Below are 25,257 nucleotides of genomic sequence, written 5' to 3'. Positions count from 1 at the left end.
GAGAGAAGAAATTATCAACCTACCAAAAAAAAAAATTAAATTAACAAAGACCAGGGAAGCCAAAATGCCAACAGTAAGTGGGCAGAAGTTCCAGAGAAATCTGCCCCAGGAAGAGTGTGGAGGAACAGATAATATGTGTGCAGCATCTACACTGCTTCAATCATGTTGTCTAAGAGAAATCTCTGTAGACATAAAGTAAATTATCTATTTGAGGAAGGGTTAATGTAGAGTGGGAGGAAACAGGATTAGGCCTTAAGCTACTATAGTGGAAGAATGCACTGAGAAAACAGAATACCATTAATACTCCAAGGATCCACTTACTATCACCAGGTCCTGGGCCACATACAAAATAAATCCTGCCCAAAGAGGCTCCCAAATTAAGACTTGCCATGTTATTTAACAAACAAATGGATAATACTGGTGAATAGAACAGCGTGCTGGAGCAAGAGCAAATTTCAAGATGTTGTGATGTTGCCATTTGAATTTGAAATGTGCCCCTACAGATTCCCATAACTTAACACCCAATTTGTAGCACTGTTCTGGGAGGTTATACAACCTTTAGGATAACAAAAAAAAAAATCATCCTCATGGTTTCCAACCCAGTGGATATTCTTACTTATGTCACCTGGAGAATGAGTGGTTACCTAAGCACCATGTGATTGGAACTGGATGCAGTCTGGATTCTGCTTGGTTCTGCTACCTCATGGCTGAGAAGCTTGGCATTCAACCCAGCAGCTGCCACGGATGGATCCTAGGGGAGCATGGTGACTCCAGTGTGGCTGTGTGGAGCGGGGTGAATGTGCAGGAGTCTCCCTCCAGAAGTGAATCCAGAAATGAGGACAGACAATGACAGTGAGAACTGGAAGGAGATGGTGATGGACAGTGCCTATGAAGTCATCAAGCTAAAAGGCTACACCAACTGAGCCACCGGCTTAAGCACGGCTGACTTTATGGAGTCCATGCTGAAAAACCTCTCTCGGATTCACCCCGTGTCTGCAATGGTGAAGGGAATGGACAGCATTGAGAACAAAGTCTTCATCAGTCTCCCATGTACCCTTAATGCTCAGGGACTGACCAGGGTCATCAACCAGAAGCTGAAGGACGATGAGGTTGCTAAGCTCAGGAAGAATGTGGACACCCTGAGGGACATCCTGAAAGACCTCAAAGACCTGTGACTGCCAGGTTCTAGGCTGCAGGAACACAAACCTCCAATGTAACTAACTGTGACCCTTTAGTCTTCAGCCTGGTACATAGGTCACAGTTTGCTTCTTCCCTGACATGTGATATGAGTTCACAGATCAAAGCCTAGGCTTGTTTGATGTTTGCACTAGGAGCTCCTGAACAAATAAAGTTAGCAATTGCAGCATAAAAAAAGAAAACTAAATAGTAAGAGACTCAGTCCCTCTTCCTCCTCATTATCTTCAAAGCCTTGTCTATTCTGGAGCCAACCTCAGAATGGCGCTCCAAAATGAAAAGGTGGCTTTAGCTCAGAGAAAGACATTTAAATTTTCCATAAAAATATCCCTACAAGGATTGCCTTCTTGCCTCCTGATTCTAATTTACATACTCCAAAAAGTGTGTTCACAGTTGTGAGTACTCTGTAACGATACTCTGCTTCTGTCCCAGATCCTGGTTTTAGCTTCCTCAATGGTCACAACTCAGTGATCTCAATCCCATCTGTTCAGGGTGGCCAATGGCTCCACCAAGGAAAAGACTCCTTGACAAACAATATCAACCCTTTCATGTCCCTTGGAAACACTGGCCTGAGATAAATACACATTTTATGCAATAATGTAGACTATATCCAATGTGAAAAGTTAAGTTAATCACCTTTAAAAATAAGTAATTCATTGTAAGAATAACAAACTGGCAATATATTCTTCATGAAGATAGTTCATTACACTTTATTTGTTTCTCAAAACACCATTTTTTTTGTTTTTTTGTTTTGTTGCATAAATCATACACTATATGTAAACCTCTCAGTTACACCTGACTCAAAACAATGTCTGGTACTTAAAAGTATAATTTGAGGAAATAGCCATGTTTGGTAAATGTTATTTAACCAATTCTCCACAAATAGACCACTGAAGCAATCCTGAGAATTACATAAAATTTAAAAGATAGTCACAACTAAAATAGGCTTCCTAAAAATTTGATGAATAAAAATATCAACAAAAGTATTTTGTGCAGGAATAGGAAAGCACTGATTTATCAAACATGAGACTGAAAATTTTAATCACAGTTATAGGTTTGATTAATATAAGAACAGCATTTTAGAGCTACTTAGTACCAAAATCCATACCGTAAACTTGCTAACAGGAGACAATTCTGAAGTCAGTATTAGATGAAATAGCTCAAATACTAGCTACCAAAATCCCAAATATGCTTTACCTTCAATAAATAAAACCTAAGAAACTTTCTCAGTATTTCATTTATTTATTAGTTGCTTATTTTCTCCTTGTTTTGAGACCTGGTTTGTGCCTTTTCATAAGAAGTCATTTTCATCAGATCCTCTGCGTTAACACTGTTCACCTCTTTGCGACCTGGATATGATTGTGTTGTGATGAGCACACTTGAGCTTTACACGGAACACAGCTGAGTCACTTCACAACACTACAAGCGTGCTTCATTGGGAAGAGCTGCCAGGCTTCTCCTCTAGAGTGGGTTTGCTCCCCAGCAGCGGAGAGGGGAGAGGTTTTCCTCTAGTCACCTAATTTCTCATGAATTCAGAGGGTTCCTATCCCCTAAGTGAAACACAGAAGAATCAGTCTGTGAGATCTGAGGATTGTTCCCTGTGTTATTTCTGCATAATTCATTCCCTGGCCTTCTAGTTCTTTTTCTTTTCTTACAAGTAAATTAGTGCTCGGTTGAAAGCCTTTAGGTACCATCTTCAGATGGCTGTAGAGTTGTATTTGTAGCTGTCCCTCCAGCACTCTGCCCTACAACCCTAACTACCCAGAATCCTAGGATTCCCAAATCAGTCTTGTTGACTCTGGAACGTTCTCAGACTTCACCTGAGTTCTCCTCTCTGCCTGAAAACTTCAGGGAATGGGCTAGCATGATAATCAAGTTTTGTTTTTTCTATTCATAAAGGGACGCTGGACCACCTGGCACATGGTCTGAGAGTCACCCTGCATCTCTCTATCATATAGTTGCTTTTTGGTTGATTCGACCAGGAAGAGAAGTCAGTCGCCATAATGCTCTCTAGGCTGAATTATTCTAATATGCAACAGTCCCTCTCAAGGCATAGACTCAAGAGCTGAGTAACTAAAACTGAGAACTGATGATACTTTAAAATAGATCAAGGCAAGAAAAGAGAATTCACCAAAACAGAAACTAAAGGTCCAACTTAAGGGAATAGTTTTTGCCTCCAAGCATAGTGCCTGAACCACATAGTACACACAGAGTAAATGCTATATGATGAGGAAATAAACATTATAGGTAGCTCAAAATTGCTTCTTTATACTAATGAAATTGGAAAGGATACCATATCACTAGAAATGGGAAAATAATGCAACCCTGAACCTTACAAGATGAATAATTAATTCCATTTGATGTCCTACAAGAATATTTCATAAAAGCACATGGAACATTTCTCATCCCAACTCCCTAGAAGACTCTGCTCATGCTACATTCCATGACTCAGTGACACATCATCATTAATGGGTATTTCACCTTCCACTAAATAAGATACGTAACAACTGTTCATTAACTTATTTCCCTTAAAAATGTTTTTCTGTAATGACCTTGTTTCTAGAGTTTTAATAACTTAGACATGATGAAAAAGTTATAAAATTAATTTTTCAAATATAAAGTAAAACATAAGACTATCTCATATTTCATATATCATGTCTTATTTTATCATTTTAAATTTTAATCAGAAATTGTAAGTTATAAAATCATAAGGTTTCTATGTCTTAAATATGTTTTGAGATGAGGTTTTATTCCATATCCCAGGTTGCTCCCTTTTGTCTCTACTTGGAAAGCACTAAGAATATAGGTATGTACTAACACGCTTGAACTAACTTTTTTTTTTCTATTCAGAATCATTTCTATCATGATTCAGTGGGTTCACTTACTCCAATTTTCTAGTTAAGATTCACAGGCCTTACTCAGATAATAATAAAATATAAGCAGTCATCTTGCCTCATGAATTCTGAACTGAAACAACCTTGAAATTATATCACAGCTCTGCCTATTACTCATCTTCGCAAACTTCTGTTTCAGAATCCTAACATAGCGACAATCATACCTATCCAAGAGGAGGTAGTAAAGATTAATGAGAGAACACATGCAAGGCAGCTAGCACCATACCTGGAGCTGCGCTTTTCACCTTAGTACAGTTGATATTATTCATCTAGAGAGAACTCTTGTGAAGATGATGAACTCCCAAGCAGGACTAATTTTCTATTATCTAACATGAAGGCTTGTCTTCAGCAACGCCAAGCTCTAACCTCCAGGCTGCCCTAACATTACTGATGGGATGAAATGGCTGAGAGGGTGGCTGACTTTTAGAGTCATCGGCAAACAATCTCCTCTTCCACAGAGGTACAGTAGAAAGAGGATCGATCATAGCTAGAGGAGCCTGGAGCTTTAGCTTTCAGGCTAGGAAATCAACAGGGCTTTAATCCCAACTTGACAGTTTTCCTTCTGTTTCTTCTCATATCCCACTCTTTTATTCATGTTGTTTTTTTCCCCCACCTCTTTCTTTCCTTTTGAATTTTGAGACAGGGTTGCACTGTGTAGTTCAAGACAGTAGCAAGCTCAGTCTGGCTTGCCAAGCTCCAGTTGGGGCTTCAGGTGAGTGTCACTGTGTCAGACCACTAGTTTCCTTCTTTTGGTATTAGACAGGTTATTGAATTTCATCTATAAATGAAGGTAATAATCATTATATATGCTGTTAATGTGAGATAGGAAAGCTTTACCTGTTGCATGCACACAGAAACTGCCCATATAGGACGGGAAGAACACTTGAAGAGGGGACAGCATGGAGAGGCCAGTGTAACACAACAAGAGGGACAGATTCTAAGGTGAGTCAAGAGAAGAAATTAAGCCAGGAGGTGGTAGCGCATGCCTTTAATCCCAGCACTTGGGAGGCAGAGGCATTTGGATCTCTGAGTTCGAGGCCAGCTTGGTCTACAGAGTTCAAGGACAGCCAGGGCTATACAGAAAAACCCTGTCTTGAAAAAAAAACTAAAAAAATAAAAATAAAAAATGAAAAAAGAGAGAGAGAGAATTTTTAAGAATCTATTTTATTATTCCCCCTACCCAGATGATATCAAAGAAAGGTTTTAGAATAATAAAGATCTCTTAGAAAGTCACATGTGCATTTGTGGAAATGGATTCTAAGGCACACACCAAACTGAAGGCTGATCCAAAGTAAAAATGCTTTTAACATTTTCAATAATTTTACCAAAGTACAAGACAGTCAACTGTTAAAATCACTTGTGGCCTTCAAAAGGCCCTGAACAATAATTTTCACAACTAGGAAAAAGGCATGACAAAGCTGTATTTCAGTGTTATTCTGAAAACTAAAGAGAATAGGATGAAGTAATTGTCCTATTTGTCGTAATTGTAGACTATTCCTGGGGTATCAAAACATAAAGAGCAATGCCCCCCAGCTGCCTGAGGGTGAAAAAATCATACCACTATTGCTATGCTCAAGGTAACAACCCTGCAAGTTATTCTGTCTCAGGCTAATGGAGCTGCTATGTCTACTGTAACACCACCTTCCTTGTGTAGAACTGTGGACTAATTTCCTGTTATGAGACCATTTTAATGACTGGTTCAAATTACAACTATGGTCAACATTATCCAAAGATCAATTTGTTCTCCAAGCTACAGCTGTCAGTGAACTGTACTGATTCTGCCTGAACTCGCATTTCTCACTATTTTCATTACATAAATGTTACATGCAAGAGTGAAAAGGCTCAGATCTGAAAGCTGATATTCAACCTACTGGACAGTCATTTCAACAAAAGGTAATGGGTAAATTAAAAGCCAGACTACTTTTCAGAGTGATTTCCAAAAACATTCAATACATTTCAACATAATCCTTTCACCAATAATGACAAGACAAAGCATGCAAACTTTGTTTTTTAAGATTTATGTATGTGAGTGCACTGTCACTGTCTTCAGACACAGCAGATGATGGCATCGGCTTTCCATTACAGATGGTTGTGAGCTACCATGTGGGTGCTGGGAACTGAACTGAGGACCTCTGGAAGAGGTCAGTGCTCTTAACCGCTAAGCCATCTTTCCAGCCCCAAAGCATACAAACTTTCTACTTTCTTGATCAAATTCATCCTATTTATAAAACTCCAGAAAGAAACACTAATAATATTCTCTCTTAGAGCAAGGCTTGGGGTACAGGCCTACTTTGCGGTGATAGAACACAGAGGGAGCAAGAATGCAGAATATCACCAAAGGTCAGATCTTTCTGCAATTTCTAGGTCTCATGATTATCTTTAAAGTCCAGAATATGAAATCTTTCCCAAGATTCTCTTAACAGCTGATGTTCTACAGCCAAGTCCTATCAATTTGGCAAGTTGGATGAGAGCTTTAATCACTAGAGAAAATGGGGGAGGGAAATGAGCCAAATCAACTGATTTCGTCTTGATAGTCTATTAAACTGTACAATGAGTAAGCATGAGTGTTCTTTCTAAATGTAATTAAGTAATATTTTGTCACTTCTTTTGTTGTAAAGGAAGGGCCACATCTGTAATATATTACTCCTTTGTCTTAAGGATGAGCGAAGAATAGTTACTAAGGTAATACTTTGCAATTACCACTTTATTTTTTTTACCATAATTAGTGTTTTAGTAAAGAGTATATACTATACAGAGATTAATAAATAGAATTCCAATAAAGTTCTGATAGCAGCTTTAGGAAAACACAGCTTATCAATAACATAGAATGTTTCCTTCAGGATACAGAGTTACTGCCATGTTTCCACGTCTTCTTGTCAAAAATCAGTGTCCAGCTGGGCTTTTAACACATGGCTACTTGCCAACTACCCTTAACGTGACTGAAGCTCATTGGTCCTTCCAAACCCACTTTAGAAGAATAATTAAATACCTGGACTGGCCTAAGATTGTGACTGCATTCAAATGTACACTCTAGGCAGGGACTGGAAAGCATTTTACACATCAGAAAAAGAGGTTATCTATTAGTATTTACAACAGAGCCAAGTTTTAAGGGACAGCCATGCCAGTCAATTATTAGTTACATATTCACACCTGTTGTCTTCAGTGTTTCAAAGCCTCTAGATGTGAGATTAGTCAAGGCAAATAAACTGAAGGAGCAACAGCTGCAGAAGCTGATTTTGTTCTCCTATGGTAATTAAAAGGAAAGCATGGACCATGTGTTGTGTATATGACAGTCTCATTATTTCATGTCAGGAATAGTTCCATTTTCTTTGACTAGATTTGTGTTACTGTCAAGTCTGTTATAAAGGCAAGTGTTCATGGATCTGGGCTATTGACCTAATTTTTACTGGTTGTCTGTCCAATTACTTTTGTTAAATTTCTCCATGAAGCATAACAGTCTAATGCTATAAAAATTAAACAATATCATTTTCATTCCAAACATTTGAATCTCTGCTATAATGTCCTGTTTATTAATATCACCTTAGACAACAGACCTAATGAGGCTACATGTCTTAAAGAGGCAGGGGTGTGACAAATACCACGAGCCTTCGAAATGAGACACGGTAAAAATTAATGAACACCCTGGACCCAGATACAGTGAGTGCCAGGACCGCTGTTCCTTGACACACTCTCAGAAAACCTGTTTCCACATCTGGATTGTACTTTTTGTTCATATTTTGCTCTGCAGCTATACATAGAAGATATGCCTGTAAACTCTGGCACTAAAACTTAGCTGTGTGATTTGGAGGTGACCTTTAACAATGCAAAGTTTCAAGAAGTCCCAGCAATAAAAAAGAGTACAAGTTTACTTCAATTTAAAGACACATGTCAAGATCAAAATGTCTGCCAAAAAATGTTTTAAAACCTTTAAAAAATTAAAACCAAGGCTGGGTATTATGGAGCCTTTAATCTTAGAACTCAGAAGGCATAAGCAGGCAGATCTCTGAGTTTGAGGCCAGCCTGGCCTAAAAAGTGAGTTCCAGGACAGCCAGAGCTATGTAAGCAGATGCTCTTTAATTAATTAGTTAGTTAATTAATTAATTAAAACAAAACCGATCTAACCTACTTGGCAAGAATAGTGAATAACTGACTGCACTTGTGGCATTTGCAGTTAAGGGGCAAGGGTTGATCTGGACATACTCTGCGGTTTAACTTTTTTTTCTGTTCAATAAGTGTCAAGTATGTACTTAGTACTCATAAAGTATAAAGCATATACTTTCCTACCAGGGAGGGAAAGAACAGATTTTCTATGTCTCTAGATGATTTACGAAACTGAATCACATGAAACAAAATGAAGTAAATACACTTTAATGGGAAAAATGCATTTTACAGTCACTGAAAAGAGGTATTTACAGGTATAGCTAAGATACCTGCAGCCTCTAGCAAAAACATGTTGTTAAATTTTAAATTGTCCAAAACATTGTATGTGAAAATGATGATTCACCTGACCCAGCCATGGAAAATGCCCTTAACCAATCTATAAAATAGGTTTTCTTTCCAGATCATGAAGAATTATTCACTGAGAGAGATGTATCATAGAGCTGATTTTTTTTTTAAAATGGAGCCTAAAATGAAAAGAATAATTCAGAAAATAGAATATTGGCTTCCTGTACCATAAACTTTTGCTGAATGTGCTTTAGGGGAGCAGAGACTGAAACAGGAGAGCAGAGGGAGGAACAGGGCTGTGCGCGCTCCGCTGTCAGCTAGGGCAGCAATCAATCAGGCCCTTTTAGATGCTGGTTTTCACATGGCTGAAACACATCAGCCAGGAGAGGGAAGCCCATCTCTTCCGAGTTTATTTATGACAGAGCCCGCCCAACTGAAGTCCAATTTGTTTGTGGAACTGCAGTCATTCGGATTCAACTAAACAATAAATGGATCTGCCTTTCTTCCCTCCAACTCGGAGCATGAGAAAACAAAGGGGAACAATATTTCAAGCAGCCAGGGGTGCAGTTAGGGGAACAGAGGGAAGGCAGCTTTCCCAGGGGTGGAAACTCCCCCAGGATAACAAAGCACAATTCATTAACCTGAGCCAGCCCTGGATGTCTGTCACCAGCTGTATTTCTCCCAGTGAGCCATTCAGGCCACACAAATGAGCCTGCTGAAAGCTTTTCTATAGCCCCCTGGGCTCTGCAGCCTCCTGCACCACTGAGGTCTGGAATCCTGTATGACTTCTCTAAGTGGTCCTCCAACTCAACGAAAATCAACATGAATTTCACGTATTGTTGTTACTAAATAGCAAAATTTGGGAAGCCTCAACCAGGAACATATTATAAGAGCCAGTACAAGAGAAGGATGATAAGTAGTCCCCTACTAATTAATGAGCTCCACATTATTGTTAGGGCCTGGGGCTCTTCTTAACTAGTGTGTTTTGATTTGTTACATTTCCTAAGTAGTATTTAGCAAAAACACAAAGTTGATCTTAACATATGTTCTGTCACCCATTTCTATACTTTCATGGGAACAGAAATATGCTTTATTCTTTTCACCCAAGAAAACAATGAGTGCCATTTAAACACACAACTGAACTTTTTTAAAAGGTAAAACTGACCTATATATTGTTCATTTGATCATCCCCCAGCAGTTATTGATCTGTACATTAAACATGCATTTATTATCCTTCAAATTATGAAATAAAGTTCTGTATCACTAGGAATTACTTCTCTACAACTCTTGTGGAATGAAAAGCCATGGACATAGCTTCCCACTCTTTAAGGAATGCAGAGTCATGTGAATGCACATTTCTGGGATTATAGTCTTGCATAGATTAGTTATCTCGACAATACTCAAAGTCATTATGTAATGGGCTGCAATTCTACTTGACAGGAGAGTTTCTGAAAAATGAAAGATTTGATCTCACATTCCTATTTCTTATTGCTTTCACTAAGTATTTACAAAATACTCTTATGGACTTGAAGCCATTCAATGGAGGGAGGTATATTTTACTATATTTCTTTCTTACATCTAAAAATGCAATGCTGTATTGTCAGCTCTTCCACGATGAATTTTGAATTTTTCTCATGCTTTGGAGTTGGAGGGAAGAAAGACAGATTCATTTATTGTTTAGTTGAATCAGAATTGAACATGAAGTGTCTCTTATTTCCCATTTATGAGAGCCCTGTCTGTAGGGCTACCTAGTAAACACTCTTAGGAAAACAGCCTTCGCTGGGACAGTAGTGGCGCATGCCTTTAATCCCAGCACTTGGGAGGCAGAGGCAGGCGGATTTCTGAGTTCGAGGCCAGCCTGGTCTACAGAGTGAGTTCCAGGACAGCTGGGGCTATACAGAGAAACCCAGTCTCGAAAAACCAAAAAAAAAAAAACCAAGAAAACAAAAAACAAAAAAACAAACAAAAAAAACCCAAAAAACAAAACAAACAAACAAGAAAATATCCTTCTATCCATGAAAGCCACAGGACATACATATTGAATCAACCCAAGGGGAAGAGGAGGCATCTCAGAATCTTCCAAATCCTTACACCAGTCATTTGAGGGATGTGTGAGCACAGACCAGTAGCATATTTGAAAGGAAGGTCCACTTGAAACAAGGCCATATGGGGGTGTGAGTGCATACTCTTGCCTACCCAAGCAAATGACTATGTGGAGGCTATTTATTAGAAATATACCAATGGAAAAGAACTAAACTGGACAGTATAATTTCTATGAATATTAGTGACAGTGAAAGAAATAACAGAAGGGACAGAGACTAGGAGTAAACAGGAATGGAAGACGGGAGGAAAGCAATCGATGCCTCCAGTGACTCTTAGACTCCCATCTTATATTAGGCTCCAAGCCAACACAAAAGTGGGGCTTTCAAGCATTTAAATATCAATTCTATTTTTGAGAACCTGTGAAAAGTTTATTTATGATTAGTAAAGCTGGCACAATATGCAGATAATTATTCAGAGATACATTTTTGTGTCATTTTAGATGCATGCGCTTATTTTTTTTAGAACTCAAACACTAGAAAATGGTGCTTCTATCCCACCACAAATGTATAACTTTTGCTGAAAACTGTTTTAAAAATGACTGTTCCAAAATTGACAATATCAATATTCATAAAAGCAATATTCAGTTATTGTGTATATGCAATAATTGATGTAAAAGTAAGAAGGGCATAATGGGATATTTTTCAAACTTCATGAATTTTGCCTGGTCTTCTTATTTCTATAAACATTTCTAATTTTATCAAGGTACAAAATGTAGTGGGGAAAAGAAGAGATGCATTGTAATAAAAAATAATAAAAAAGTCTCAGATTTTATGGAAAATTAAAAAAATCATTATTCCTATACTCAAACAGGGTGAGCTCTCCAGGCAACCAAACATCCAAAATTAGGCAGCAAAGGAAGCTGGGTGTGATTCTGCTTGGGTACAGAGTATGTTAATAAAAGAGACAGGCAAAGCCAACGTCATCAAGACACCAAACATCCAAAGAGCAGAATCCTTAGAAGAACTTTAGGCAGGGGATTCTAAACTATGTTTCAGAAATACTTGCTAAACTAACTGGGGTCAAAAGTTTTTTTATCAAAGGATTACAAAATATTTCTAAGTGTGTGCCAAGGCTCTACAAAACCTGTTACAAACAACTTTGTAGTGAGAGAATTTCATGAAGGGAAATGCTTACAAAAGCCAGGCAGTCTATGTAATTAAGTGAAGTCTCAGTGGGGTGGTCAGTGAGCTGTGTGTGATAGCTTGGTGGCAGCTCAGCTCTTTAGAGCTGCCCCATTGCAAAGGTATCTGCAGCAACCTGTTTTAGAACACAGGCCACACACGCGTCTTGGGTGAAATAAATTAATGTTTTATAGAAAAAGCAACCACATCACTGTTTTCCAAAACACCGAAGTACCCAGTCCCCACCCCCACAAAAAAAACTGTTGAAGGTGCCTAACCCCAGACAGCAAGAGCATTGACAATCTATTAAGACATTTGAATTGTAACAGGTTCCCTCTGACTTGAGCTAATCAACTTCTCCTCATCCTCCGAACCACCTTCCCAATGCCACCAAATCCCATCCTTGAAGGGATTCAGAAATGTTAAAGCCTCACAAATCTTGCCTTGGTAGTATGTTAACTGGTTCTTTGAAGCTGGACTCTGGTTTTTGCCTTATGTTTTGTAAAATGATTGGTGCTAAGTGCTCTAAAACAGTCCCGAATTCTTAATATACACAATTATGCAAAGGGAAAAATTATATATCCATATGCTAACAAAAATGAATTATGTTTGCTTCCACCTATCAGTTTCCTATCTGGTACATAGAAAAAACAACAGAAACCTGTTTCATAGGTGAGACATGCCACTAAAACAGAATATTTCACTACCTAATAATATGTTCAAAATAACTATTTTCAACATTAGAATAGAATGTTACAATCTCTAAAACCTAGCTCATTCCTTATGTGCAAACATTCTAAAGGCAACGAGTGAAAAACTCAAGTTACATAAAACTGCTTATCAAGTACATACTGTAAAAGAATTATCTTCATAAGCAGAATATATAAATACATAAATACACACATATACATACATACAATGTTTATCAATATTGCTTCTGGACAAAAAAAAATATCTACAAAAGCTAAATTTTACCCAGCAAATAAATAAACTAAAATGAAGAAATAGTATACTGAAATGTATACTTTATTCATCATCCTCTATTTAGAGATCACCAATCTCCACTTTAAATCAACAGTCCATGTTAAAATATCAGGTATGTTTAGACTAGTGAAACATCAGCTCTTACAGCAATTCCAGCACCTTGCCAACCTATACAACCACCTCTGGGAAAACATGTTTTCAATGTTCCTTCCCATGGCATTCAAAGGAGGTCCTGAGAGACTAATGTCTCCTTTGTGAAAAGTACTGCAAATACCACGGCTAAAGGAAATTAATAAAACACAACCACAAATTAAATGCCACTATTTGCATAAAGCTGTAATGCATCCTGAAATGTACTGTGGGCACCACTATGAATTTGAAAGCAACACATTACAAAGAAGACCGAAGCTGAGATAGTCCAGGAGAAAAAGAGGGGATTTGACTCTATGCTTCACAACTTCAAATGATTCACAAAAGAGTTTCTTTAACAGAGAAGCTTCCAACAACATCAATGATAATAATATTTCATGAAGGTTCTGTTAATTTTATAATCACTATTACATTACATATTCAAATTTATCATTCTATATGATCCACGAAATTGGTAAATATACGACCTTTTGCCCTAATAAAATCATGTGAATAGTTTTATATAAAAATTTTCAAGTGAGGAAAATAAACACCAGGAAAACAAGTGATCTACCCACGATCTAAGAGAGAGAATCCAGACAGAGGTGCAAAGGACTGGAACCAGATGCAGCAAAACTTTCATCAGAAACTGTGAAGAAAAGGGACAATTCTGGAGTGGCTAGACTACTGCGTGTCCTTCAGATTTACTGCTCAAGCCAAAGACCTTAATAGAACATAGGAATACCCTTCAAAAAGCAGGATTCTCCCTGCAGGCTGCTTCAAATCCTGTAGTAACACCTATAAAACAGCTTTATCTGTGATCCTATTGTTTGGAGCCCAATTACCCCAGAGGATTTCTGGAAACATTAAGTGTCTTTCTTTTCCTCAACATTTTAGAAATTTCCAACAAACAGTACATTCTAAAGCATCCCACTTAATTATGAAAAATTTACATGTCCCAAATGAAAATGGAGCAGAAAGATTTCTACCAAGCACTACATGTGGTCTCTCTGGTATGTGAGGTTATTTTTAAGTGAAACAAAAAAAAATTAATGGCTTTATTTAAATACTACTCTGATAAGCACATTAAAAATCATCCATTCCTTCTCCTTCTTTTAAAGTACTATGTTAATTATGTTTATGCATATAGAAATATTTATTTAACAATTTAGACAGTTAGAAAATGTCATATGTAAATGGAAATCCCAAATTGCTTTCAATCCAAGCAGAGTAAGTGTCTATGCTCTTAACTGATGCATATGTGAACTCCTCAGCTTTAAAGTGAAAAATGTCTGAATCTAATATTTAAACACCACTCTCATGATATGCAAAATTCTTAAGTGGAAGAGAAGAATACACTAACATTTCTAACATAGACTTGGTTACAGTGGAACTCTAGAGGTACATTTAGCCCCATTATCTGGTATTATCATGGGTTTGTTATCTCTTTCACTTATTTTAGACTGGAAACCAATTCCAAATGATTGTATCAAGGAAACATCCCATTGAAGGAGAATTCAGCAGTGAATTGTATTCCACAATTATAGATAACCAATATCAGTTTGAAAAAGATATTTGCAACTTCTCATGTTCATCAAAGACATTTGCAACATAATCACTGTTCATACAGTACATTGTTTCATGAAGTAGACATTTATGTAAAACACAGAGGTGCTTTGTCTTCCTTTGTTTTGCTTAATATCCAGTAAACATAAAGCAGAAAATCCCTAAAGGAGTTACAGGTATCTCTTCAATAACTCAACTCTCTATCTGGAATTGCCACATTACATTTTCATATACATGACTTCTCAGTCTGACGTTTTCAAATTCTGTGAACTCTCAAGACGATCTGTTTGTCCTTTCTAAAAGGAAGACAAGAGCAGACAGTGGTTCCTGGATTTCGTGAGTACTGTCTTTAAAGATGTCAATGCAGGGGATAACTGTACTGGTTGGTTTTGTGTGTCAACTTGACACAGGCTGGAGTTATCACAGAGAAGGGAGGGAGCTTCAGTTGGGGAAATGCCTCCATGAGATCCAGCTGGGGGGCATTTTCTCAATTAGTGATCAAGGGGGTAGGGCCCCATGTGGGTGGTGCCATCCCTGGGCTGGAAGTCTTGGGTTCTATAAGAGAGCAGGCTGAGCAAGCCAGGGGAGGCAAGCCAGTAAGAAACATCCCTCCATGGCCTCTGCATCAGCTCCTGCTTCCTGACCTGCCTGAGTTCCAGTCCTGACTTCCTCTGGTGATCAACAGCAATGTGGAAGTGTAAGCTCAATAAACCCTTTCCTCCCCAACTTGCTTCATGGTCATGATGTTTGTGCAGGAATAGAAACCCTGACTAAGACAGATAACCTTAGCTACTACTCCAATAAACACAACTTACTTGTGCAGTTGCATCCCAAATGCATACCAACTTATGATCTTTTGGTAAAAATGTTTGTTACAGTAAGACCTTACTACAACCCAACTAGAAGCAAACAAAGCTTGCATCCTTGTTTCTGTGAGGGAAGGGGCCACACAAGATTTAATTTGGTTGGCAGTGTTCCACAGAATTCTAACAGACTCACTGAAAGCTATCAACCAGAGAGAGGGGTGAGGAGCTGTCTCAATAAAAAAGAAAAGGATGAATAGCCCATATTACATATGAGCATGTATGATTCCTCAGTTACTTCATATTAACTGAGACTCAGCCCAAGCCATTACTCCACAGGACAGATTGATTCAGATCACCCATTACTAAATTAAACATTTTCTGCTCTCGCTGCATCTCATTAAACACACTGTTGCAAGTTTGAATAACTCAGGGCTTTCACTTGCACAGTCACCCATTCTGTTATTGTTTACAGCAACCTAATTTGGCACATAATAATTCGGGCAGCATTAGCTTCATATTACAACGAAGTATTAATTTTTAATATAATTGCATTCTTTCATCCAACAATAGTTAGTCTGTGGGGATTGTACTCGAGTGATTCTTCAATTATTATACAAGGAAAATTCTTCTAATATTTTGCACTTCTCTTTGCCCTACTGATTCATTTCACAATAAATTAAAAACTCATTAGAAGCTTATTTAAACTAGCTTATTTGCCTAAACAATACAGTGAATGATTACATTGGCACAAAATACATGGCCTATACATCTTTAAAAATCCCTTTTCCAAAGAGTAAGAGATTTGATAATTAACGCATATTTTCCTATCAAAATGACATGGGATTACAGAAGCCCACAACTTTGCAAGGCAGTAAAAAATATCCTTCAAACATGAATAGAATAATACCAAAGTAATAAATAAATTAAAATATTATTTTAAATTAATGAAGTAATAATAAAATAATTGTTTTAAATAAATTAATAAATAAAAATAAAATTATAAGAGCCGTGCCTTTATGTTTCTATAACAAATCTGAATAAGGAGAGAGTAGAGGTCACTACAAATCAGCAAACATGCAGTCCTTCAAATGTGGGCAGCCACAAAGTAGAACAGACATACATAAGAGGATAAAAGATGATATAGCTCAAATGTGTAGTCCAAGTTAGAATATGAAATGTGTTAAAAGGTGGGAGGAAGGCATTTAATCATTAATTAACTTCTATTAGTTAGTTATGTCTACACAGGCATATTTAATGGTTTCTGTTTATATTAATTTCATTCCAAATATGGGTTTCAGCATGAAAACCATGTTTTAAATTCTCTGTTTTAAAATTCACTATGCTGAAATTGAATTTTTCAACATTTATATATGTGGTCAGTAAAAGATAATTAAATTAAAAAAATAATTGGATGAACTGTAATCTGAATTCTCCAATACCGGAAATAAGCAATGCAGAATTGGGAAGCATATAAGTCACTCTTATATTCATCTGATTAAAAAGTATAATGTTAACTGAATTACAGAAACAATTGAAGTTCTTGTGAGGCCTTGCCTAAGACATTGGAAAAGCCTCATTCTAAGAATATTTTTCTAAATATATAATTCCAGCTGGGCAGTGGTGGCGCATGCCTTTAATCCCAGCACTTGGCAGGCAGAGGCAGGCGGATTTCTGAGTTTGAGGCCAGCCTGGTCTACAGAGTGAGTTCCAGGACAGCCATGGCTACACAGAGAAACCCTTTCTCAAAAAAAAAAAAAAAGAAAGAAAGAAAGAAAAGAAAATGTAAACAATAAAAATATAATTCCATATTTTTGAAAAGTATGTCCCAAAATATCTAAACATAGTGAATAATTTGACTCTAAGAAAAGACAGACTAAAGGAAGGACAATTCGGAGACTGCTCCACCTGGGAATCCTTCCCATATTCAGTCATCAAATCTAGACACTATTGTGGATGCCAGCAAGTGCTGGATGACAGGAGCCTGAGATAGCTGTCTCCTGAGAGGCTCTGACAGTACCTGACTAATACTGAAGTAGATGCTCACAGCCTTCCATTGGACTGAGTACAAGGTCCCCAATGAAGGAGCTAGAGAAAGGACCCAAGGAGCTGGAGGGTTTGTAGCCCCTTAGGAGGAACAACAATATGAACTAACTACTACCCTCAGAGCTCCCAGGGACTAAAACTCCAACCAAAGAGTACACATGATGGGTCTCATGGCTCCAGCAGCATATGTATAGCAGAGAATGGCCAAGTCAGTCATCAATGGGAGGAGAGGCCCTTGCGCTGTGAAGGTTCTATGCCCAGTATAGGGGAATGCCAGGGCCAGTAAGCAAGAGGGGGTGGAGGTGAGCATGGGGAGGGGGGGAACAGGGATTTGTTTTAGCTTTTTATTTTTTACTTTTGGAGGGGAACCTGGGAAAGGAAATATTGTAAATAAAGAAAACATCTAATAAAAAAGTTTTGTTGTTTTTTTTTTAAAAAAGAAATATAAAAGAGGGCCTGGAGAGATGGCTCAGAGGTTAAGAGTACTAACTGCTCTTCCAGAGGTCCTGAGTTCAATTCCCAGCATCCACATAGTAGATCACAACCATCTGTAATGGGATCAGATGCCCTCCTCTGGTATGCATAAAGACAGCATACTCATATACATAAAATAAATAAATCTTTAAGAAAATGTGAAAGAATTAGCTATTTATCTATAAAATACACAAGGAAAGGGTTATTCTGTCAAAGAATATGCAATAGATGTTATAAGTTACAGAAATGTGTATAAAGAACATGAAGCTGAATATAATATTGGAGTTACAAAAAAGAAAATTGCATGAGAATATAGTGGTGGTTTTTATTTTGCCACATAAAGATTCTCAGGTTCAACAAAAGAATATATTACTTTAATATATCAGTGTGTCATTTTAAATGGCACAGTGCGTCATATTGATCTTGATTATCAACTAATTGTACAAGAGGGTAAGAATTATGGCATTTAAAATTATAAACTGCCATATTTGTACTCAACAATAAAGGTTTAAGGAAACCAAAAGTATTTAAAAATCATCCCTTTCCTAGTTAACACTAGACACTTGGTATAATGTAACCAATCCATGGTCCAGAAAATTTGCTAGTAATTTCTTTAAGTTGGCCTACTTAATGCCATGGCAACAGTTTAATTATGGCCAGTTTCTCCAGAGTCTTTAAGTATGGTACAGAGACAAGCTTCATTCTGAAATCTCCCCTTCAACATTTAGCACTTCAAGAGACATACACTTAAAAACGTTCCCTAGTACTTACCTCATCCTTCCCATAGCCTCCTTCCAGGCTGGATCCCATGGGAACACCGACCTAATTGATCTTTTTTTCTATAGCAATAGAAGACCTGATTAAGGAGATGCTCTTGCCCTGTAAAACTGAATTAAAGCTAATTGTTTTAAAGCTACCAACTATCTAAATGTATTCATCAGTTTAGGGATTCATTTAGACATTCTGAGAATGACAAGGGACATACTTTCAAAAAGCATTAGAAATGCAAAGTCTTGGAGTATATCACCAGGAATATTCCATTTACTCCCAGAATTTAAGAGGCAGAGGCAGGTAATACTCCTCTAAATCTGAGACCAGACAGTTCCATATAGCAAGCTCCAGGCCAGACAAGGTTACATAGTAAGATCTTGTCTCAACAAAAGTCAAAAAAGGGGCCAGGGCTCGATAGTTGGTTCAGTAGTTAGGAGTGCTAGCTGCTCGTTCAGAGGATCCAGGCTTGATTTGCAGAACCCAAACTGTGATGTACAACTCCCTCTAACTCCACTCCCAAGTGATCTAAAACCTGGGATCACTGGACTCCACAGGCACTACGTGCATGTGGTGCACAGAGAGATATGCAAGCAAAACATTCATACACTTAAAAGAAAAAAAAGAAAAAAATTTAAAACAGAATCATGGAGTATATTAAGTAAAGTATAAAGTAGTCAGGCATAATTATTACATAGTACTTAAGTGATGTATCAGAGGTATTAAATTGCTTTCTATAGGCAAACGTTAATCCAGACTAAGGATGGGGGGAAAAGACATCATCTGTTAGCTTTAAGCTAAACCACAAAGAAACTACTTACATACATGAGTCAGACAAAATCCATTAAGACTTTGAGAAGGAAGGTGAAAAAATTAAGTGAGAAAGCTAACTCAAGGAGGTTAGAAAGGGAGGGAGGGCTCCAACTCTCTGAAAAGGAAATGTGCATTTTATTCCGAGGGCTCGGGGAAGTCACTGAGTGTGTGTAAACAAGAGAGAAACATGAGTACACGTGGATTTGAGAAAGAGCATTAGAAACAGTGGACACTTTTCTCACCTTCATCCTGCCTATACAATTTGAGACAGGGACTGTCTGTATTGGCAGTTATTCTTGAGCATGGTAGGTTTCCAGGAAAGGGTATGCCAAACTAATATTTTTGCACTTTATTCCTAAACCTGAAAATGGCATACAGCATGAGAAGACATTTAACGTCATGGCCATGATGGACTATGCTTGTTGTCATGCACTTCTGGAAAAACTTTTCAAAAACTGATTGTTAGTGGGCTGAGAAGGGATGCATTGGCCGTGATTCCCTAGGAAAGTGGAGGCCAGGGGGAGGAGCAGAGTGCAGAGAAGGGTAAAAATGAAAGAGAAGGGAAAGAGAAAGGGGGTTGTGGCTAGTTGAAGTTAATTTCAATTTGCAATGTTAAAGATGAAGGAGTGCCATGACTGGGGGGGGTGGGGGGAGTAAGGGTGGTGGTATATGAAGCCAAGGACTGTCCTAGTGCACTTGAGGTAAAGTAATGCTAGCTTCTTCCAGGTCTAGTAAGTCAGGGTGACAGTGACTGGTCAGTCTATGAGGAATGCTAGACCAATGGAAGAAAGAAGAAGCCACAGGAGTCTACAGTGCACCAAAGAAAGAGAACTAAAGAAAACAGAGAACTCCTGCAAAGAATTTTATCTGCTCTGCATGAGAGGCATAAAAGGTGCCTTGCAGCCAGAGCTTCTCCACACCATGCAGTCATATCAGGGATGGACAGATAGCACACCATAGAAACATTGCCCAGAAGAAGCCGTCCTCTGGTCAGGAAGGTTTCTTACCCTAGGGTCCCAAACTAAAGACTGGGAAGTCAGGGCTGATTCTAACAGTAGCTCTCAACTGATTATGAATTACCAGACAGACCAGAAGCAGAGTGACTAGCTGCAGAGAGTGAGAGCAGATGATGAACTTAGCACAAGGCAAATTCAGTTGGTAAGCAAGGAGGCTGCCCACTATCTTATTACCAGGATCTCTAAGCAGCAGGGTTTTCCAGACAATGGGCACTCTTAATGAAGTAGTTCCTGACATTGGTAAATGTGGTCATATGGTAAAAGCAAAAGCTAAACCTTCCAGTGATTGGTTATTGGCAGCAGTGTGGAATGGTTAGGCATAAACCAAGGGGTAAAGATACTACATCCTGAGCAGAAATATTACTCTCAAGTCTTTTTAAACCAAATCTTTTATATAACCACAGGGTTATTTGTTAAAAGCAGCCTCCTTTACAGAACACTAGAAACTATCTAGTTGGTAAGTTTCAGAGAGCTGGGGATAATTTTTGAACTAATCTAAAGATAAAGACTCTTAAAATGTTGCTTATTTTAAGCAGAAAGCTTTAACGCCGATTCATTTCTACACGCCTCACCTGAGGACAGCTTTGGATATAAATTCAAAGAAGTGTAGTATCTTTCCAACCATCCCTGAACATAGAATAAGCTGTATTACTGAACATCTCTTCCAATTTGGATGCTCTATTAAATACTTTTATCCCTGTTTTGACTGCATTTTACTGAGTAGCTTACTGAACCCCAACTGAAACCCCAACTTTTGGTTCAGATCTTTGATCTCAGTGGAATCTGATAAATATCCTTCAGTTTGGTACATCAAAACATTTTGGGAAAGCTATACTGTGCTCAAAGCTGTGTCTATAAAAGTAAGATTAATGGGCTTGGTAAGAAGGTTTGCTGGTTAAAAACCCTTGTTCTTGTAGAGGACCTGTGTTCTATTCCTATCTTCTACATGGTAGCTCACAATCATCTTCAACTCCAGTTCCAATTTCTTCAATGCCTTCTGCTGACTTTCAATGATACCAGAAATATATATGGTACACATATGTACATGCAAGCAAAGCATCCATATACATTTTTTAAACTTAAACAAATTATTTTACAAAACAAAACCAAAAAAATAAAAGACCAATTCTTATCTTGAAAGAGCTAATAGGATTGGTTAGAGTGGTAGGAAAGGATGAATCAGAAGAATCTTCATGGAAGGAATGAGACCTGAGACAAAAGCCCCAAAGCATCAAACAGTGAGTGAAGGCCAAGAAGAAAAATCAATATACACTGTTTCATGACCCAGAGATGGCTGGCTCTGAAAGCACTGAAGAGTCCATAGTAGTGTAGGAGGGGTGGGAGTGGGGTAAATTAGTAGATGCCTTTCAACTGTGAAACATGGAGTTCACTGATGTGAAAGGATGCCTGTTGGCAATCATCATTTCCATCCTAGAAAACAGAAAAGAAATGCAGGGAATTGCAGGCATTATGGGAGTGAAGCCTCTATCAGTAGGAAGGCAGTTCATTAACCAGTCAGGAAGACCTTGCCTTTAAAATTGTAACAGCTGTCTCATGAACACATGGCTATATTGCTTTGTACATTTTTTTTCCTCTTACTGATTACAACCATCCAAACTATCTTAAACATGTGTATGCATACATTTGATCTTACTTGTTTAATTTGCTGTCTACTTTCCTTCACTATAAATAAGGTTCCTCAGAGTAGGGAATTCAGTCCATTTTGTTGCCCTCTACAACCACTGGCCACTAAGTATCTTTTTAAAATGTGAATATATCAATGTGAACAGAATGATTAAAATCTAAATGAGGTATCAGGGTCACAAGACTAAGGACCCCCTTTCTGAGTCATGAAGAGACTATTATTACAACGAGCTTTAGGCAGGATTAGAGGGCCAAGGCTCTATCTCCAGGTCTGTTCTTAATGACTTTTATCAGTTGAGACAAGTCATTTTTCTTCTATAGAATACATTCTGTTCATCTGAAAAGCCAACATTTAATTGAACTTACTTAGGACACTGTAGGATTAGACTAAATCCCCAGCTTAATAAGCCAAGAATATAGAATTTTTCTTTCAGATCTATAAAGTGAGCAAGTTCCTGTCATGACATTCTGCCCTTCATGTACACATACTTGAAAACATTTACCTGAAAAGAACAGCTGCATTAGCCATGCTTCCATTTGAAGCAATGTTTGCAAACAATGGCTCTCGTATTTCTGGGCTCAAACAACATAAGCAAGGTTATAGGTTGCTTTTGTGTCAAACTTGACACAAGCTGGAGTTATCACAGAGAAAGGAGCCTCCCTTGAGGAAATGCCTCCATGAAATCCAGCTATAAGACATTTTCTAAATTAGTAATCAAGTGGGGAGGGCCCCTTGTGGGTGGTACTATCTCTTGGTTGGTAGTCTTATGTTCTATAAGAAAGCAAGCTGAGCAACCCAGGAGAAGCAAGCCAGTAAGAAACATCCCTCCATGGTCTCTGCATCAGCTCCTGCTTCCTGACCTGCTTGAGTTCCAGTTCTGACTTCCTTTGGTGATCAACAGCAATGTGAAAGTGTAAGCTAAATAAACCCTTTCCTCACCAACTTGCTTCTTGGTCATGATGTTTGTGCAGGAATAGAAACACTGACTAAAACATAGGTGAATCTGAAGCTCAGGTGTCCTTGATCGGTCTCTACAAAGATCCAAGGAGCTGGTTTCCCCACAGGCCACTCTTAACTGATTTAATACCGTGTTATCTGGATGATTTTGATAATGAGTTTAGTCTGAGGGACTCAAATAAAGATTCATTTCCTTCCAGTCTCCAAGACTCCGTTTAGTGTTCCTGTGCTATATTTCTATAGGCCTTTATCCCAACTGTTCGGCAGATAGCCTTTCATCCCTGTAAGTCAAAAATTCTCCATAGGAATATGGAAGTTCCCACTGAATGCTTTTAAGCATTGTAAAGAAATAGTGATTTTGATTAGAAAAATTTAGGTATTCTGAAAGGGCAACAGAAAAAAAAATTACCAAGTATAGGATAAATTATAACATCACTGAGCTATATTCAATGCCCTATCTGAGCAAAGCCTAGTTTGTTATGTTACATGCACACTTCAGTTGGGTAGCATCTCGGCTTCTGAACGGCAGGGTGAAGGAAGACCTGGCCATCTGCTACATTGCTAGAAGCACTGCTCTCCAGAGGTCACTTACTGTGATTATAAACATGTCCTCAAAGGAAACAGTGACTCTGTACCCCATGAGGCCAGCAGCACTGCTTCCCTGGCTGATTTACTGGTCAACTTCTTAGCAGGAGACTCTTAACCTTGAGCTGCCTCTTTAACCCAATCTTTAACAGATTTCAGAAGAGCTGGGGTTTTTCTCTCTTAACCTTTTTGATTATATTTTTTCTACAGTCTATTCTCCAGGGATGATATTATTTGTCATCCACAAAGGTGTTAGCTAGGTTAATTAAAATATGATTCCAAGATAGGCAGCAAATTGAAATGCTAAAACATGATCATTTCCACATGTCTATGCGTTCATGAGCCACTGTATAGAAAAAGGGTCAGCCTATTCTTTAAAATATGATGAAGAGCCTTGTTCAAAGAAGAGTCAAGTAAATGTTGGCCAATTCATGCCTGTGTATTATATATTTAAGTGCATTTATGCAAGGAATTTGGATTGACATAAATTGGCAATAATCCAGCATTACAAAAAGAGCAGAACAGTCACTTAAACATTTGCTTTGTTGAAAAAAAAAAGTTTTTGAGATTATATTACATCATTTCCCCTTTCCCTGCCTCCCTCAAAACCCTTTACATTTAAAAATTCACTCTGTAAAAATTCACAAGCAGACCTTGGGCGCATGCTCCACAGGCACTCACTCCCACAACAACCAGAGGAATCTCCACTCCCAGGCACTCTGACACACCCAGGATCAGAGGTGAGCAGGAACCAACATCTGTCCCAACACTGGGAGTAATTGGGTCCAGCAGGACCAGGCACACAGGAACTCCGCCAGCCCAGTGACTCCAGTTCCTCTCTGTCTGTCTGGGTTAGTGTTCTAAGCAGACCTTGGGCACAAGCTCTGCAGCCAGTCCTACAACTCACAGAGAAAGCCACACTCCCAGGTGATTTAACAAGCCCAGAATCCCAGGATCCCAGAATCACAGGATCACAGAGTCAGCTTGATTCTGAGGAGTTCTGACACAACCAGGATCACAGGAAGGACAGGCTCCAGTCAGATTTAGCAAGGGCAGGTAGCACTAGAGTTAACCAGATGCAAGGGGCAAGCATAAGAAAATAAACAACACGAAATGAGGTCACTTGCCATCATAAGAACCCAATTCTCCCACCATAGTAAGTCCTGGACACACCATTACACGGGAAACGCAAGACTCAGATATAAAATCACTTATCATGATGATGATACAGGACCTTAAGAAAGACATAAATAGCACCCTCAAAGAAATACAGGAGAAAACAGGTAAAGAGCTAGAAGCTCTTCAAGAGGAAACACAAAAATCCCTTAAAGAACTACAGGAAAACACAATCAAACCGGTGAAAGAAATTAACAAAACCATCCAGAACCTAAAAATGGAAATAGAAACAATAAAGAAATCAGAAAGAGAGACAACCCTGAAGATACAAAACCTAGGAGAGAAATCAGTGGCCATAGATGCAAGCATCACCAACAGAATGCAAGAGATAGAAGAGAGAATCTCAGGGGCAGAAGACACCTTAGAAAACATTGACACAACAGTCAAAGAAAAGCAAAAAGCAAAAAGCTCCTAACACAAATCATCCAGGAAATCCAGGATGCAATGAGAAGACCAAACCTAAGGAAACTAGGTATAGGAGAGAGTGAAGACTCCCAATGTAATGGGCCAGTAAATATCTTCAACAAAATTATAGAA

At 38.3% G+C, this 25,257-nt stretch overlaps 1 protein-coding gene and 1 pseudogene across 7 annotated transcripts in view; one reads left to right on the top strand and one right to left on the bottom strand.

The window, feature by feature from the left end:
- Immp2l (inner mitochondrial membrane peptidase subunit 2) overlaps window positions 1–25,257 on the bottom strand; it is an 884,186-nt gene that overhangs the window by 594,649 nt on the left and 264,280 nt on the right. The window lies entirely within an intron of this gene.
- Window positions 65–1,175, top strand: LOC116080387 (annotated as a pseudogene).

Source organism: Mastomys coucha, unplaced genomic scaffold, assembly GCF_008632895.1.
Source record: "Mastomys coucha isolate ucsf_1 unplaced genomic scaffold, UCSF_Mcou_1 pScaffold6, whole genome shotgun sequence".
NCBI classification, from domain to species: domain Eukaryota; kingdom Metazoa; phylum Chordata; class Mammalia; order Rodentia; family Muridae; genus Mastomys; species Mastomys coucha.
This window is presented reverse-complemented; position numbering and strand designations above follow the sequence as displayed.